At 42.9% G+C, this 8,269-nt stretch overlaps 1 long non-coding RNA gene across 1 annotated transcript; it reads right to left on the minus strand.

Moving 5' to 3' along the window:
* Window positions 1-4,892: 4,892 nt before the first annotated feature.
* On the minus strand, window positions 4,893-7,878 carry LOC109499493. Its single transcript, XR_002156772.3, has 2 exons — window positions 6,442-7,878; window positions 4,893-6,138 (listed from the first exon to the last, which is right to left on the minus strand). It is a non-coding gene; the product is annotated as an uncharacterized LOC109499493 (long non-coding RNA).
* Window positions 7,879-8,269: the final 391 nt, after the last annotated feature.

Genomic DNA, 8,269 nt, shown 5'->3' on the forward strand with positions numbered 1-8,269 from the left:
AAACCCAGGAACCGTGAGATCATGACCTGAGCTGAAGTCGGACGCTCAACTGACTGAGCCACCCAGGGGCCCCCTTACACCTTTTTTCAAAAAGTACTCGAGTCACGAGCCTCTTTGAGAAATGACAGCAACTGTCTCCCGAGCCAATTTCATTTTGCTAGTTTTCATGCTCAGCCTCAGGCAGTCTATCCAAAAGTGTTCCAAATTTATTGACTTTTAAAGCTGACTAGAAACCTAATTTCCCCATACCGTGTATGGTTTCCTGTTTGCTGTCTGCGGGTGAAGGTGTTCATCCACTGGAGGGAGGCCCTGAAGCAGCCTCCTGCTTATTTTATCACAGTCTGATCTTTGCTCAGATGTCACATCTGCTGTGAACCCTCCCTGATCCCTCTAAGGCAGCGGTTCTTTCTGCTCTGTCCTCTGACCCTGCGTGTGTCTCTTCCCACCATGTTCCCCTATCTGGCATTCATACAGAAAAGGGAATGGGGGTTGCGAAGGGGAGGTGATGGGTTGGAGGCCAGGCTCTAGGGTCATTTTCTTTTCTTTTCTTTCCTTTTTTCTTTGAGAGACAGAGCGGGGTATGGGGGGGGGGTGAAAGTGAGTGAAGGGCAGAGAGAGAGAGAGAGAAAACCATGAGGACCATGAGGGGCAGAGAGAGATGGAGGGAGGAGGAGAGAAGCAGGGCTTAATTGAAGGGGGACTTGTGTTTTCTTTTGTTTTTTTTTTTTTTGTTTTTAACCAAAGTGGGGCTCGTGTTCACCCAAAGCAGGGCTGGAGCTCACTGGAAGCAAGGCTTCTGTTTTATCCAAATTGGGCCTCAAGCTCATGAACCACGAGATCATATCCTGAAATGAAGTCAGATGCTTAACCGACTGAACCACCCAGGTGCCCCAGGGTCATTTTCGTTTGCCTCCCACCTGCCCCATGGTTTTCCTTTATAGTGACTTATGTTCTTAGATGTTTCTATTCTCAGATCTCAAATCACCAAAATTTTTTTTTTCGATCAGATACTTACATTTTATCAATTTATTTTTTATTAATCTACAGTGACACTTGTCCTATTATCACTTAAATGCATAATAAATTATTTTCAGACATATTTTTGGTTGTAAGAAGAGAGGATCTTTGCCTACTTAGAGATGTCTGGAAATTAAAAAGTATGTTGAGACGGGAACTAGTGTTGCCCTTGATCACAGAGGACAGGACAAAAATGGTGCTGGAGCCTTGCCTCTTTTTTGTTTCTCCCTTACATTTCTCCTGACTTATTTTTCACAGTTATGGAACCTGTTATGGAGTAGGTGGCTGGCCCCAGCTCCGTGACTCTAGATTTTTAATGCGTAGTTACCCACACCAAGCAGACCGAAGCATTTAGAAATGTTTCAAAACTCTCCCTCAACATTAGCTATAGGCACTTAAAATACCAGTCTTAATTTAACCACTCTCAAATGTGAGGGATTCCTGGACACGGGAGCAGCCTGGAGTCCCTGTTCCCAAGGGCCTCTAGTCCTGGTGCCCTCTGGTCCCTAATTCCTGCTAACGGTGGGTTTTCTATCCACCCTGCTCTTTCAGAACGGCTCAAGCTAATTCATGTCAATTTCCAGGACCCATTCAACTGCTTCCCCGTCAGCACAGACCTCTTAGAAGGGAAAATGACTGATATGCATTCTAAACTAACATCAAGGAAGAGTATCCAAGAGAAATTATTGGATAGATTTCCAATCTATCTATTGGATAGATAACCACTGAATAGATTTTAGGGTAGCTTTACTTTCTGTGGCTTCAAAGGTTTCTAAATGAAAATCTATCATTTGTATATGTATTGATAAAACCGCTTTAAAAAACAGAACCAAGTGCAGTAATCATTTTCAACTGAAGCATACAGTACAATTTTATTTTTATTTCTTTTTTAATTTTTTTGACAAAATTATTATTTTGAGAGAGCCTGTGAATGAGCATGAGCGGGGGAGGGGCAGAGAGAAAGAGGAAGAGAGAGAATCCCAAGCAGGCTCCGTGCTGTCAGCGTCGAACCTGGCATCCTGCTGGATCCCACAACCCTGAGATCATGACCTGAGCCAAAATTAAGAGTCAGAAACTTAACCAACTGAGCCACCCAGGTGCCCTGAAAAAGTACAATTTTAGAGATAACAGAGGCATGGCTTTGCCACTGACTTTAGTAAGACCTGCTTAGAGCATGTATTTTTATACCTGTACACTTCATTTATAGGTTAAATGAGATTTAGAGGTTAGCAAATGATGCTTACATCAAGGATAGTGCTTTTTGAAGTGATCAGGGAAGAACTGGGGCAGTGTTTTCATTATACTCTACCTTGATAAGTAAGTCTTAGAATCTCTTTGTTAAAAATTGAAAAAGGCAAATTGAATTACTCCTGAGGTCAATTTTTAAATGAAGGTTAATGACTATGTTAATTGAAATGTCTGTTAATTCATCCAAAACCAAGGAAGGAATGAAGGAATTTTCAAATAATATAAAAACATGTAAAATACCATAGAAAACTGCTAGATAAACAGTATACACATTCAATGCAATCCCTATCAAAATAACACCAGCATTCTTCACAGAGGTAGAACAAACCATCCTAAATTTGTACGGAACCAGAAAAGACCCCGAATAGACAAAGCAATCTTGAAAAAGAAAATCAAAGCCAGGGGCATCACCGTTCCGGGCTTCAAGATGCATTACAAAGCTGTAATCAAGACAATATGGTAATGGCACAAGAACAGACACTCAGATCAATGCAACAGACTAGAGAACCCAGAAATGGACCCACAAGCATATGGCCAACTAATCTTTGACAAAGCAGGAAAGAATATCCAATGAAATAAAGACAGTGTCTTCAGCAAATGGTGCTGGGAAAACTGGACAGCGACATGCAGAAAAATGAACCTGGACCACTTTCTTACACCATACACAAAAATAAACTCAAAGTGGATGAAAGACCTAAACGTAAGACAGGAAGCCATCAAAATCCTAGAAGAGAAAGCAGGCAAAAAACCTCTTTGACTTTGGCCACAGCAACTTTTTACTCAACGTGTCTCTGGAGGCAAGGGAAACAAATGCAAAAATCAACTATTGGGACCTCATCAAAATAAAAACCTTCTGCACAGCAAAGGAAACAGCAAAACTAAAAGGCAACTGACAGAATGGGAGAAGATATTTGCATACCAGATAAAGGGTTAGTATCCTAAAGCTATAAGAAAGTTATCAAACTCAACAACCAAAAAACAAATGATCCAGTGAAGAAATGGGCAAAAGACATGAACAGACATTTCTCCAAAGAAGACTTCCAGATGGCTAACGGACACATGAAAAAATGCTCAACATCACTCATCATCAAGGAAATACAAATCAAAACCACAATGAGATACCACCTCACACCTGTCAGAATGGCTAACATGAACAACTCAGGCAACAACAGGTGTTGGCGAGGATGCAGAGAAAGAGGATCTGTTTTGGGTTGCTGGTGGGAATGCAAACTGGTTCAGCCACTCTGGAAAACAGTATGGAGGTTCCTCAAAAATTTAAAAATAGAACTACCCTACGACCCAGCAATTGCACTATTAGGTATTTATCCAAGGGATACGGGACTGTTTCGAAGGGACACACGCACCTCCCATGTTTATAGCAGCACTATCGACAATAGCCAAGGTTTGGAAAGAGCCCAAATAGCCATCGATGGATGAATGGATAAAGAAGATGTGGTATATATATACAATGGAGTATTACTTGGCAATCAAAAAGAATGAAATCTTGCCATTTGCAACTACGTGGATGGAACTGGAGGGTACTATGCTAAGTGAAATTAGAGAAAGATAAATATATGACTTCACTCATAAGAGGAATTTAAGATACAAACAGATGAACATAGGGAAGGGAAGCAAAAATGATATAAAAACAGGGAGGAGGACAAAACATAGGAAACTCTTAAATATAGAAAGCAGAGGGTAGCTGGAGAGGTTGTGAGACGGGGGATGGGCTAAGTGGGTAACAGGCAGTAAGGAATCTACTCCTGAAATCATTGTTGCACTATATGCTAACTAACTTGGATGTAAATTTAAAAAATGAATAAATGAATTAAAAAATAAACGTTAAAAATTTTAAAAATAATATGAAAGGAAGTGTCCATGCTGATGTTGAACTAGAATGGAATTTCTATGCCAATTAAGAGGTACATCTTTCTTATTCAGGATTTTTATCTCTATGATTTTTTTAAATTTATTTTTTAAGTTCAAGTTAGTTTACATAAGTGTAGTATTGGTTTCAGGGTAGAATGCAGTGATTCATATATGCAGTGATACATATAACACCCTGTGCTCATCCCAGTAAGTGCCTTCCTCAATGCCCATCACCCATTTAACGCATCCCCCCCCACCCCTCCCTCCAGCAACCCTCAGTCTGTTCTCTAATAATTTCTTATGGTTTGCCTCCCTCTCTGTTTTTATTTTATTTTTCCTTCCCTTCCCCTATGTTCGTCGGTTGTGCTTCTTAAATTCCACATACGAGAGAGAAATCCTATATGTCTTTAATGGACTTATTTCACTTAGTGTAATACATTCTAGCTCCATCCACGTTGTTGCAAATGGCAAGTTTTCATTCTTTTTCATCTCACCTCTATAATTTTTAATAAAAGTATTGAAAGAGTTTTCAAAAATTCATTATACTCTTAAAGCTTCTTTCAATTCCCGATTTGCATATAATTTGCGTACCTGTCCACAGTTTCTAATACACAGGTTATTCATGCCTTTATTTTTTACTGCATAAGCAGACTTGGACCAGTGAATTAAAATTGCATAACCACATTGTTTGTGAGAGGTTTATCTCATTTACGAATTCCCAATTAACCTTTGTTTCCCCACAGAAGATGACATTCCTGTGTGATAATCATGGATTTATTATTTCATCAAATACCCATCAAGCACCTTCTTTATGTAAGGTTGTGTCCTAAGCAAGTTCCGGTAGCAATAGCTGGGCAAGGTAATAGTGGAAAGAGCTGCAGCTTCGAATCAAATAGGAAAGGCTTTATTGCAGAGGTTATATTTGAGCAAAGACTTGAAGATGGGGAAAGAGACATGTATCGATGGTGAAAAAAAAATTCTAGACAGTGGGCCAAACACACAGACCTAGACCAGGAGCATCCCTGGAGGTTTGAGGACCAGCAGAGGCCAGTGGGACATGACATGGAATTAGCCAGGGGGTGAATAATAGGAGATGAGATCAGCGAAGTAATAGGAGCTGAGGGGTTAAGATCCTTTTTGAGCTTGGAAATTGTAAATTATCCGAAATAGGAAGCCACCGGAGAGTGTTGAGCACAGAGTGGCGTCATCTGACCCCAGAGGATGCCGAGATCAGATGGTAGTGGTGCGGATGCTGAAGAGTCAAGGGACTGGATGTTTTGAAATTTGACCCAATAGGATTTGCGGTTGCATTCGATGTGTGGTGTGAGGCAAAGGAATCAAGACTGACTCCTAGGCTTGGGCTTAACTCTAGGGAGCATGTTGGGACACGTCACGTTTGAGATGTCTTTGAGATGCTTCAGTGAGGATGTTGAGGCATTTGGGGAGCTGCACTTGGGGTTTAGAGAAGAAATACAGACAGGAGGGATACATTTGGCAACGGTCAACAGACAGATGGTATTTAAGTGCTGGAACGGAGGAGATAACCAAGAGACCGAGTGTAGACATGCAGGGAAAACAAAAGTTCTGGGCCGTGGGCACCCTAACATCTAGAGGAACGGGATGTGAAGAGAAACTAGCAAAGCCGACCGAAAGGAATGATGGGTGAGGGAGAACAAAAATCAAAGAATGTGGAATGCTCCAAGTCAAGGAGGGGAAAAAAGTTTTCCAAGGAGGTGACAAGGAGTCAAACATGTTGAATGCTGTTGATAGGTCAATTTAGATAAGAGCCAAGAAAGGACTTAAAGATTTAGCCACAGGGAGGGTACTGGGGACATCGACAAGATCTATGTTAGTGGAATAGACAAGGCAGAAGCCTGACTGCAGAGGGTTCAGGAGAGAATATGAGGAGAGAAATTCAAGCCCAAAGGCATAGCCAGTCTTTTGAGGGATTTTTCTGTAAAGGGGAGCCAAGGAATGGATCCAGAGGGAGATGTGGACTCAATCCTTTAGAGAGAAAGAAAATAAAAATCATGAGATATATTTAATGATATTAAAGATATTAGATAAATACATTTTCTTAAAGTCTTAACGTGATTGAACAATAGGGAAGTGAATAAAATACCAAGACTATGCTCCCCATTCTCCCTCCATAGAACTGACGAGTATTTTTCTTTCCAGACGTTAGTCTTGCTGGAGAGAAAGAAACTTCTTCTCCCAAAGATCCCATGACATGACTTAGTGTTCTACAACTTGTTTTATTGTTAGTGTTTTAATATTTCATGCGCCTCTTTCCCTGTTAGTACTTACAGATGGCTTGAACAAAAGTCAGTTGGAGAAAGGAGCCCTAGGCAATGTTTTTCTCTACTTCAGACAGGCCTGTAAATGGCTGAGTGAAGCCTATACGATAGCTGCAGACAAAATTAATGTAATTAAGCAAAGTAGGGATCGGGGCATTTCTCAACATATCAACTTCCCTGCCACTTTGGCTATAACTTAGGGACCTGCTACCGGGAGAGGGGCACTCCAGCCTAGGCCCTTTTAAGTTAATAAAAGGAAACCTCCAGGACACCTGGGTGACTCAGTGGGTTAAGCATCATCCCACTCTTGATTTTGGCCCCGCCTTAGACTCTGCCCTGGGGATGGAACCTGCTTAGGAATCTCTCTCTCCGTCTCTAAAATTAAATGAATGAATGAATGAATGAATGAATGAATGAATGAATGAATGAAAACCTCCTGTGAAATGAAGGAGGAGGCCAGACGGGAGAGCTCACACACCCTACCACTCTTCCTCAATTGCAGACCCAACACAAAGGTACGTGCAGGTGGTACGACTTTACTAACCCTTGGGGTGTGGGGCTGGGGGGGAGGGAGAAAGGTTTTTCTCTCCCCTAGCAACAGCCCAGCCAATGACAGATTGTCACAGCTCAGCCAATGAGAAGCCACTACACTTTAAACTCCCAGTTTAGACAAAGGAGTTTCAGTTTCTAGCAGCCACTCCCAATCCCCTCCCTCCTGTATAAAACAACGTTTTGGGGATCCCTGGGTGGCTCAGGCCACAGTCTCAAGGTTTGTGAGTTGGAGCCCCACATTGGGCTCCCTTCTGTTCGCGCAGAACCCACTTCGGATCCTCTGCCCTGTCCTCTCTCTCTGCCCCTGCAGCACTCACACTCTCTCAAAAATAAACTTTTTTAAGTGTTTTTTCTTCTTTGTTCTCCACACCTGTCTATGGTTTTGCTGTCTGCTGTGTCTCAAAATTGCAACTCTCGGCTGTTTCCAAATATTCCCATTTTGCTGGTAAGATAAGTGAGAGTTTTTTTTTTAAACGTTTATTTATTTTTGGGACAGAGAGAGACAGAGCATGAACGGGGGAGGGGCAGAGAGAGAGGGAGACACAGAATGGGAAACAGGCTCCAGGCTCTGAGCCATCAGTCCAGAGCCCGATGCGGGGCTCGAACTCATGGACCGCGAGATCGTGACCTGGCTGAAGTCAAACGCTTAACCGACTGCGCCACCCAGGCGCCCTAAGATAAGTGAGTTTTACTTTTAAGGTTAAGGCAGGACCGAGGCTGCCTGAAGAAAAGAGGGGAACTGGTAGTTAGGGAGCTTAGTCCTTGGGCAGAATTCCAGCCTCCCAGTCACTTTGCTTTTCCTTCTGCAGGCTCAGGGCTTTGCCTTCATTCCCTCTTGAAGAGCTCACTACAACTACCATCCCCTTACAACCGCCCCACTCCCCCCTACCTTTCCCAGCTTCTCTTACTCCGCGTCTTTCCAAGGCCTTGACCTTCCCCCCCTCACTTGTTCTGGCTGCTGACTTTTCACGGTCCCGAGGATACTGTGGAAAATATTTGCATCACAGCAACCTTACTCAGCTGTCCCTAGTCCCACTGGGATGCATCCCACCGGATGCAAACTGGAAACCGCTGCTCCCAAGGATGTTGCCCCTGAAGCTGCCCCAAGATCAAAGCGGAAGGCCGCTCTGCGTGATGGAGAAGCCGGGGTGCAGCCCCGCGGGCAGGCAGCCAGGCCCCAAAGGGTAGAACCCTGCCCGTTGCGCGAGGAAGCATGAGGTCAGGGACCCAGCCAGGAAAAAAATAAGCCCCAAAGGCTGACTTTCAAACCAAATGCCTCTTAATTT

This window comes from Felis catus, chromosome B1, assembly GCF_018350175.1.
Source record: "Felis catus isolate Fca126 chromosome B1, F.catus_Fca126_mat1.0, whole genome shotgun sequence".
NCBI classification, from domain to species: Eukaryota; Metazoa; Chordata; class Mammalia; order Carnivora; family Felidae; genus Felis; species Felis catus.